Source organism: Oryx dammah, unplaced genomic scaffold, assembly GCF_014754425.2.
Source record: "Oryx dammah isolate SB20612 unplaced genomic scaffold, SCBI_Odam_1.1 HiC_scaffold_16, whole genome shotgun sequence".
Classification (NCBI taxonomy): Eukaryota; Metazoa; Chordata; class Mammalia; order Artiodactyla; family Bovidae; genus Oryx; species Oryx dammah.
The window spans coordinates 11,233,020-11,244,143 of NW_024070200.1; positions in this window are offsets into that span (position 1 = coordinate 11,233,020).

The following is an 11,124-nucleotide window of genomic DNA, read 5'->3' on the forward strand; positions in this document are numbered from 1 at the left end:
CGAAACATTTCCATTTCGTACACTGCTTCTTCATGATTGACTCCTCGACGTGGCTGTGGATTAAGGCTGTGGACATTTTACAGACGTGTGACAAATGTTGGAGGCGTATTGTCAGGTGGCTTCCCAAGCATAGTTGCTCTGGCTTTCGCCTCCTCAGCGACTTAAGAGAGAAGGTACCAGTCTCCACCACACCATCACCAGAATGCTGTTGTGTTATTATTTTTTTTGAAATACCTTCCTAATTGGATAGCAAAGAGGCATATTTCTTTGTGATGTGTACAGCTTTTCCATTTCTTTGATTCATGTTGGAGTGAAGTGTTTTTTTATAAGCTTATTCACTATTTGTCTTTTCTCTGACTGTAAATTGTCCTTTTGTGGCATATTTTAAAAGTCTCCAAGGTAAGTCTCGGTGGAGTGATGGCCATACAGCCCATTAGGAGTGAAGCAGGGAGGGAGCTTGTAGAGAGGGATTTTGTGGCTATTTCTTTTTCCTGACAGTTGCAAAGGCATGAAAAAAACAAAAAGCCTGGAAACTGAGTCAGAGCCATACACAGCATATTTTAAAACTAATTTAAGAGAGGAGGCTTCTTTTAAACTGTCAGCCCTCTTTCTTACATAAACACAAACACACACACACATAAGCTGATGATAGTGAGGAATTATTTACAGAGTTCTGTCTTGGCTGAGCTTTTTGTGATGAATTTTATTAATTATTGAATAATTCAATAAATAATTCATGACTTTCCTGCTGGTGAAGGCTTCATCAAAAACTCCTGAACACTAGTCAAGCCAGCCAACTCCTGGAATAAACCCTGATTATATTTCCACATATGTGTGAATGTATGTGTTTGTGTGTGTGCCTGAGTGTGGGCCAGTGAGTGTGGAAGCCTGGTGTGAACAAGTGTGTCAGTGTATCAGGCACTCAGTGTGAGCATGCTGCTGCTGCTGCTGCTGCTGCTGCTGCTGCTGCTGCTATGTCACTTCAGTCGTGTCCGACTCTGTGTGACCCCATAGACAGCAGCCCACCAGGCTCCCCTGTCCCTGGGATTCTCCAGGCAAGAACACTGGAGCGGGTTGCCATTTCCTTCTCCAATGCATGAAAGTGAAAAGTGAAAGTGAAGTCCCTCAGTCGTGTCCGACTCTTGGGTGACCCCATGGACTGCAGCCTACCAGGCTCCTCTGTCCATGGGGTTTTCCAGGCAAGAGCACTGGAGTGGGGTGCCGTTGCCTTCTAGCAGGAGTCTATAGCTTTAGGTGAGAAGGAATTTCTCTGTGACTGTATTCTGCACATGGTTATCATGTCTCTGATTTCTGATGATAAGAGCAATAGTTCTTTGTTATCTATATAGACTGCTCTTAATAGAAACAGGTTTTAGATTAGGGAAATTATAATAGAAAATACATGCATGTTGGGGAGCAGTTAGGAGCTGGGAGGGCAGGAAAATGGGAAAAGATAAGGCATGTCACTTGCACCAGGAAACTTTTCCTGATTCCCCAGGCTGGGCTTCTCAGTGCTTGGCACTTAACAGTTTGGGGCAGGGCTTCCCTGGTGGTCCAGTGGTTTAGAATCTGCCTGCCAATGCAGGGTACATGGGTTCAGTTCCTGGTCCGGGAAGATCCCACATGCTGCGTGGCAACTAAGCCCATGTGCCACAACTATTGAGCCCCCACTGTAGAGCCCTCGAGCGGCAACTGCAGAGCCTACACACCACAGCTACTGAAGCCCTGCTTGGCAAGAGAAGCCACCACAAGAAGAGAAGGCATCACAGTGAGAAGTCCACTCACTGCAACCAGAGAAAGCCCACGGCAGCAACAAGGCCCAGTGCAACCAAAAATAAAGGAATCAGCACGCAAATCTCTAAAAAAAATAGTTTGGGACAAATCATGGAAGAGTATAAAAGATATCACAACAAACTGTGGACATTTCTGAAAGAGTTGGGAAGACCAGACCACCTGACCTGCCTCTTGAGAAACCTGTATGCAGGTCAGGAAGCAACAGTTAGAACTGGACATGGAACAACAGACTGGTTCCAAATAGGAAAAGGAGTACGTCAAGGTTATATATTGTCACCCTGCTTATTTAACTTATATGCAGAGCACATCATGAGAAATGCTGGGCTGGATGAAGTGCAAACTGGGATCGAGACTGCCGGGAGAAATATCAATAACCTCAGATATGCAGATAACACCACCCTTATGGCAGAAAGAGAAGAACTAAAGAGCCTCTTGATGAAAATGGTAGAGGAGAGTGAAAAAGCTGGCTTAAAGCTCAACATTCAGAACTAAGATCATGGCATCTGGTCCCATCACTTCATGGAAAATAGATGGGTAAACAGTGGAAATAGTGTTAGACTTTATTTTTTTGGCCTCCAAAATTGCTGCAGATGGTGACTGCAGCCATAAAATTAAAAGATGCTTACTCCTTGGAAGAAAAGCTATGACCAACCTAGACAGCATATTAAAAAGCAGAGACATTGCTTTGCCAACAAAGGTCCATCTAGTCAAGATTATGTTTTTTCCAATAGTCATGTATGGATGTGAGAGTTGTACTATAAAGAAAGCTGAGCACTGAAGAATTGATGCTTTTGAACTGTGGTGTTGGAGAAGACTCTTGAGAGTCCCTTGGACTGCAAAGAGATCCAACCAGTCCATCCTAAAGGAAATCAGTCCTGAATATTCATTGGAAGGACTGATGCTGAAGCTGAAATTCCAATACTTTGGCCACCTGATGTGAAGAGCTGACTCATTTGAAAAGACCCTCACGCTGGGAAAGACTGAAGGCAGGAGAAGGTGATGACAGAGGATGAAATGGTTGGGTGGTGTCACCGACTTAATGGACATGAGTTTGAGTAAACTCTGGGAGTTGGTGATGGACAGGGAGGCCTGGCGTGCTGCAGTCCATGGGGTCACCAAGAGTGGGACACAACTGAGCAACTGAACTGACTGAACTGATAAAAGATAAAGAAAAGGAGAAGCTCTTTTATTTTTTTTTAATTTATTTATTTTGAATTGGAGGATAATTGCTTTACAGTATTGCGTTGGTTCCTGCCACACATCAAATGCATCAACTAAAGGTATACATATGTCCCCTCCCTCTAGAATCTCCCTAGGTTCATCTGTACCATCTTTCTAGAGTCCACATATATGCATTAATATATGATACTTATTTTTCTCTTTCTAACTTATTTAGCTTTGTATAAGAGTTAGCTTTCGGTTCTTTCACCTCATTAGAACTGACTCAAATGCACTCCTGTTTATGGCTGAGTAATATTCTGTGGTATATATGCACCACAAGTTTTTTCTTTGTTCATTCATGTGTCCATGGACATGTAGGTTGCTTCTGTGTCCTAGCTATTGTAAATAGTGCTGTGATGAACACTGGTGGGCAGGGCAGCAATGGCGATGCAGACAGAAAGAGCAGACTGGAGAAGCTCCTTTAAAAAGGAAGACAAATCAGGCCATTAGTCTCATTAGCAGGGCTTCTCCTGTGACCCCTTTGGAGGAGGGACTGGGGCTCAGTCTGAGGATGGAAGGGAAATGGCTATGGTGGCCAATTTGAATACCTTGTGTACTGCAGTTGTTAATGTGTCTATGCATCTGCCTATAAAATCTCAGTAAGAAACCCCTGCCCTGTGACCACTGGGGTTGTCGTTAGAGCCTTGAATGGAAGTGAGTGCTATGTGGTTGGGGTTCCCCAGACCTTCGTGGGACTGGAAAGAACATGAGACAGAAGACACGTCTCAGTTCCTGCCTGGTTTCTCTACCATTTGCTGCCTGTGCAAAGAGGGGCAAGTCATCTTGTTTCAATTCGGCTCAGTTTCCTCAAGTGGAAAATTGGGCATCATTAACTATGAGGTGCAAGCAGATGAAATCAAGCAGGACCATGGTAAGAATTAAATGGCTGACCCTGGCACAGTGTCTGCACACAGCTAGGTCATGATGGTAGTTTATTCATTTCCTGTTCATCCCCAGGGGCAGCATCTGAGCCTGCAGATAGGAGTCTAGTTGAGGTACCAGTTGCTGATAAACAAGCATTACCATCACCAACTCTGACTGGAGATAGGTCCACTTCATCAAGTGCTGCCCACTTCTGTTTTATGTGTTTGGAAGCTATGACGTGCCACCACATTTATGATTGTTAAGTCTTTCTGTTGTGTAGACCTCTTTATCATTATACAATGTCCCTTTTTCTCCCCAGTAATTGGCTTTGTTCTGAAGTCTACTTGGACTACTATTAAGGCAGTCACATACCAGCTTTTCTTTGGTTAGCATACACGTGGCACATCTATTTCTGTCCTTTTAATTTAAACCTGTATCTTTATAGTTAAAGAACACCCTTTAAAGGCAGCCTATATTTGCTGTTTTATCCAGTCTGACAATCTCTGCTTTTTAATGGAAGTTTCCATCCGTTTACATTTAGTATAATTATTGTTATGGTTGGGTCTATGCCTACAATTTTGCTTTTTTTTTTTTTTCTATTTGTCTCAGCTCTTTTGCATTTCTATTTCTCTTGTGCTGCTTTCTTTTGTATTAATTGATTTTTTTTCCTTTTTTAGTTTTCCATTCTACATTCTCTATTGCATTTTTCCTGGAGGAGGGCATGGCAACCCACTCCAGTATTCTTGCCTGGAGAATCCCCATGGGCAGAGGAGCCTGGCAGGCTATATATGAGCGACTAAGCATTGCATTTTTAGCTATACTTCTTTTTACTATTTCTACTGCAGATGGTGATTGCAGCCATGAAATTAAAAGACGCTTACTCCTTGGAAGAAAAGTTATGACCAACCTAGATAGCATATTCAAAAGCAGAGACATTACTTTGCCGACTAAGGTCCGTCTAGTCAAGGCTATGGTTTTTCCTGTGGTCAGGTATGGATGTGAGAGTTGGACTGTGAAGAAGGCTGAGTGCCAAAGAATTGATGCTTTTGAACTGTGGTGTTGGAGAAGACTCTTGAGAGTCCCTTGGACTGCAAGGAGGTCCAACCAGTCCATTCTGAAGGAGATCAGCCCTGGGATTTCTTTGGAAGGAATGATGCTAAAGCTGAAACTCCAGTACTTTGGCCACCTCATGCGAAGAGTTGACTCATTGGAAAAGACTCTGATGCTGAGAGGGACTGGGGGCAGGAGGAGAAGGGGACAACCGAGGATGAGATGGTTGGATGGCATCACTGACTCGATGGACGTGAGTCTGAGTGAACTCCGGGAGATGGTAGTGAACAGGGAGGCCTGGCGTGCTGTGATTCATGGGTCACAAAGAGTCGGACACGACTGAGCGACTGAACTGAACTGAACTGAACTGATTATACTGGGTATTCTAATGCACATCCTTAGCTTACCACTTAGAATCAATATTTTACCACTTCATATTTCACTTTTACATTTCTCAAATTTAAGAACATGACTGCAATTATATTTATCTTCTTATCTTTTGTGATGTTATTGTCATATATTTTACTTCTACATAACTGATAAACTTAACATTACAATGTTATCATTTTTACTTTAAGCTGAAATTTCTTAAGAAATTAAGAGAAGATAGTAAAAGCTAATATGTTATATTTCTCAACACCTCTATCATTTTGGTGCTTATCATTCCTACCTTCAGATCTGAATTTCTATCTAAATTCATTTCCATTCAGCTGGAAAAACGTCCTTTAGTGTTTCCTGCCACACAGGTCTGGTGGTGAAAATTTTTTTCAGCTTTTGTTTACTTGAAAATATCTTTATCTTCCCCTCATTTTATTTTTTTAAAGAAAACTTTAAATTTTGTATTGGAGTATAGCTGATTGATGGGGCCTCCCTGGTGGCTCCCAGTGTTAAAGAATCTGCCTGCAATGCAGGAGACGCAGATTCAATCTCTGGGTCAGGAAGAGCCCCTGGAGGAGGACATGGCAACTCACTGCAGTATTCTTGCCTGGGAAATTCCAAGGACAGAGGAGCCCGGCAGGCTACAGTACATGGGTTTGCAAAAGTGTTGGACACGACTTAGCGACTAAACAACAACATAGCTAATTAACAGTGTTGTGAATATACATGTAACCATTCTCCCCCAAAACGTCCTTTAGTGCTTCCTGCCACACAGGTCTGGCGGTGAAAATTTTTTTCATTTTTAAACAACTTAATTGAGATGTAATTCAAATCTCACATGATCTATGTATTTAAAATGCACAATTCAATGGTTTTTGGTATATTACAATTATTGACTTTTTAAATTGTGGTAAAATATATATAACATAGAATTTGCCATTTAACCATGTTAGTGGCATTAATTACAATCACAATTTGTCTGACTATCTCCATTATTTACAAAATTTTTTCAATCAACCTCAAATGGAAACTGTACCTATTAGGCAATAAGGCCCCATTCCCCACCCCGGCCCTTCTAATCTGTTTTGTCTCTGTGAATTTGCCTGTTTAGGTACCACATATAAGTAGAATCACACAATGTTTGATCTTTTGTCCATGCCTTATTTCACTTAGCATCTGTTTTCAAAGTTTGTCCATGTGTAACATGGGTCAGTACTTTATTCCTTTTTAAAGCTAAATAATATTCTACTGTGTGGACAGACCATGTTTTGTTTATCCATTCATCTGTAGATAAATAGGTTGCTTCTACCTTTTGGCAATTGTGAATAATGCTCTTATGGACATGAACATACAAATATGTGTTTGAGTTCCTTTTTTCAATGCGTTTGAGTTCATTCTTACTTTTTAAGGATATAGAATTCTATGACAGTTATTATTTTCTGTGCTTTTAAGATCTTATTCCATTTTCCTTTGGGTTTTCCTTTATTTCTGATAAGAAGTCAGTCTTGATTTTTTGTTGCTCTCCTATATGTGATATGTCATTTTTGCCTGGCTGCTTTTAAAATCTTTATCTTTACCTCTGGTTCTCAGAAGCCTGACTATGATGCTTCCAGGTGTGTTTTTCAAATATTTGCTGAGCTTCTTGGGTCATTAATTCCTAAATTTTCATCAAATTTAGGAAATTTCAACCATTATTTTTTCAAATATTTTCTACTCTATTTTCTCTCTCCATGTCTTCTGGGACTTTAAATACATATGTGTTATACTGCTTATTATTGGCTCAGGGGTCACTGGGGTACGGATCATAACAATTTTTTTATATCTCTGTTCTTTAAACAGGATAACTTCTGTGAATTGTCTTCAAGTTCATGAACTCTCCAATATGATGCTAAACCCATCCAGTGAATATTTTGTTTCATTTCATATTGTTTTTCAGTTCTAAAACATTTATATGGTTCTTTTGTTGCCATTTCTCTGCTGAGATTCCTCATCTGTTTACTCAGTCAGATCATCTTTTCCTTTACGTCCTTTTAAATATTTATAGCAGCTTCTTTAGTGTTCTTGCCTGTAATTCCAGCATTGGGGTCATCTCTAGATTTATTCCTATTCGGTTCTTTTTTCTTAATTATTGGACACACAGGGATTCAGATCCCCTCTCCTCAACTTTTTACATGTGTAACCTTGGGCAGATTCGCATCTATTAGAGTGCTTCCCCTTATATCTACCAGGAATAATAGCAGTTACATTGTAGGATTGTCAAAAGCCTCAAATGTAGTAATATATGTGAAGAGCCTAGCACGCAGTAGGTATTTAACGTAATGTGTTTCTCATTGACCTTCAAGGTTAGGCTCATGAGACATCTCTCCCACAAGAAGCTCTTTCTACAACCCTATCTGGTCTCAGCTGCCCCTTCTCTGTGCCCCTTGATATCCTGGGCTTACCTTTCAATGGCGCTTTATTATACTATCTACTCATTGCCATCTCTCCTGCTGGACTGTGATTCTTCCAAAGTAGGGACAGGCTGTGAGGCTTCCTGGGTGGCTCAACAGTAAAGAATCCACCTGCAGTGCAGAAGAGGCAGGAGCCACCATGGGTTTGACCCCTGGGTCGGGAAGATCCCCTGGAGGAGGGCATGACAACCCACTCCAGTGTTCTTGCCTGGAGACTCCCATGGACGGAAGAGCCTAGAGGGTCTATAGGGTCACACAGAGTCAGACACGACTAAAGCGACTGAGCACACACACAGGGACAGGTTGTAGTCAGCTCTGTGTCCCTGGCTCACGGTAGGTCCCAAAGCACATTTGTTCCACCCAACCTGTCTCTGAGAAGCCAGGAGCAGTTTCACAAGCAGCAGAGTTTACTACAGTCTGTAACATGGTAGAGAGATGCAGTGGTTCGGGAACTCCCTGTGCACTAGCAAACCTGGGTCCCCTGTGCCTCCAGCCCTGAAAACGATAACTGAAGCTCACACTGCACTAAGCATTGCTGGTATTAGGCCTCGAGGCAGTGCAGTTGCTCTTTGCCTCTAATGTGCTACTGATCTTTCATATTTGTACCAACAATGTCTCATTATTAAGTACAGCTTCTGCCATGAGACCATAAGTATCTGGCACCTGCATTACACTTTCCTCCCCACGTGACACTCTCGTATCTGAAAAGGTTCCCAATCACCCCTCCTCCTCTAATGCAGATACCTGACTCCTGTCCAGCTGTTCTTTCCAGTGAATTTGCAAGGCAGATATGGGTGATGATGTGGATAATTATAAACAGGTTCATAAAGACTAAAGCTGATGGACTGAGGGATTACCATGTTCCAGGCAGTATGTGTGTTATCCCATTTAATCCTTACCAACTCTGAGAAATGAGTGTCATTACTCTCATAGAACAGGAGGACTCTGGAAGCTTAGGGAAATGATGACTTGCCTAAGGTCACACACATGGTAAGAGAAAGTCCAGTCTTTCTGACTCCTTGCCCAGTGCTCTTTTCTGCTGACTGTTCTTGGTGCTCAGCAACCCTTGACTCCATGGACAAGTGCTTCTGCCCAGTCCCACCAGTCACATTAAGATGCCCATGGCTCTGAAAGCTCTGGAGAGTGCTGTTTTTAAAAGGGGTGTGCCTGTGACGAGTAAGGTGGGTGAGGTGACCTGGGAGATCTGGAGAGGGTGAGGGCTGGTCCACACGACAATCGTAATGACAGACGTCATTTCTAGAGGACCCACTGGAGCCAGGCACATGCTGGGCGACTGGTTTACATTCTCTCTCATTCCTCACAACAGTCCTGCAGGGCAACTATCATTCCTATTCCACAGATGATGCAACTGAGGCCTGGAGAGATTCAATAACTTGCAGCTGCCCTGTGGGCCTGCTCTCCCCTTTCTTCAGGCCTCGATCCATCCTCTGCCTCTTTCCCTGCCTGGTTCACCCTTGGCCACCATTTGGTTGAACTGAGAAGTCACCTTCCTGGCCTGGGGCTCCCCTAGTCTGGGTTGGAGTCCTCTTGGCCTCATAGCAGCCTTGCCCTTCAGCTCATATCATGGAGCTTCACACAGCACTGTCCTCACTCATTTCTACCCTGGAATCTAAACTGTGAGCAACTCACATGTTACTTGGCTCCATATGTTTAAATGGATTAGTAAATATAAAATACCTGACACAGTCTCCAAATGCTATTACTTCTTTTTAAGATTTTTTTTTTAATATGGACCCTTTTAAAAGTCTTTATGGCATTTGTTACAATATTCTGTTTTGTGTTTTGGGTTTTTGGATGTGAGGCATGTGAGATCTTAGTTCCCCAACTAGGGATCGAACCTGCAGACCCCACATTAGAAGGTGAAGTCTTAACCACTGGACCACCAGGGCAGTCCCAGTGCTGTTACTTTTATTGTCCCCATTGCTTACCATAATTCCAGGTACACACGCAGGCATTAAACATCTGTTAAATTAAATGAATGACTCCCATACAGCTGTCACTCACAGAGCCAGGGATATGATTCCTCTTATCCCTGAAACCCACACACCCACTCCACCCCCCATCCATCTGCTGCTGATGTGCCTTGACCTCCTGGAAGCACCCCCACTCCTAACCCACCAGCAGAGGCAGGTGCACACTTTGGGAGCAGAAGTCTCTGCGGCAGAGCTCAGAGAGGCCATGCTGAAGACCACTGCCGAAAGCACCTTGGGAATGGAGGGTCCAAATTCTGTCTCTGCAGGGCTAGCAGAGGGAAGGGAATGCTCTGCAATTTTTCTTGGAATTCTCCAACATGGAATGCTGACTCTTCTGAAAGAACAGGGTTTCAAGATTGGACATGTTAATTGGCCTTCACTGGTCATCTAAGCAAGCGCTCTCTTCTTGCTGTCCTCCCCTGGGAGGGCCAAAACCTTCATTTTGGCCCAGGCCCTACTCTCTGTCCATCCTCCATGCCCACGACCTCTATCATCCTGAGGCAACTCTTCTTCAGATGCAAGTTCCAGGCTCCTTTGCTCCTTGTTCAATTTGCTCTAATGATGCATGCCCCACCTCCGTCAGTGCAGCCCAAGGGAATTCCAGCTCCTACAGCCCCAATGCTCACTTTTTCATAAAAGACAGCTGCACCACCAGATCCTCAACCAGTCCTGACAGAAGCGGACCCACCAGCAGGTGGGGGCTATGATTGCCTTTCTTGCCCAAGCAGGAATTGTGTGCCCCAGGCATGTGCCTTGGCACCTGGGAGTCCAGGGGGGCTGGGATTCGCTCAGCCCCCTTTCATTGGCCAGGTTTCCTCTTCACCTTCCTCATCACCATCATTGCTAACTCTTTTTAAGGGCTTACATGGGCTTACTCTGTGTCAGCGCTGTTTGGAACACATTATATAGGTAAACATCATTTCATATAACCAGATCCCCACACTACCTTGGACAACTAGGACCTGGTCCTACAAAACAGGCCCACTTGGTGGAGGCCCTGAGACCCCCACTCAGGTCACTAGACACCATAACCATCATGGACAGACGCCTGGGAACTCATCCAACCTGCCTCCCAGAACCGAGGTTGTTGATGCCCAGGTTCACCCATGAAGCTGAATTCCCTTGAGCACTGGCATAGCCTAGATCAGGTGCAGGAGCCTCCTGAGACCTGGATCCCGGATGTGGGTTGCAGGGTGTGCCAGCAGGCCAGTGCAGCTTTGTCTTCCTCCCCTTCCCTAACTCATGCCTGAGTTCCCAGCCTGCCTCATGGTCAAGCCCACCTGGGTTAGGACATGAATTCTCCACTTGACCACCCACAGTGATCAAGAGCACCCAATACCTGAACAGCTACTTGATGACTGCTGCCATCTCGA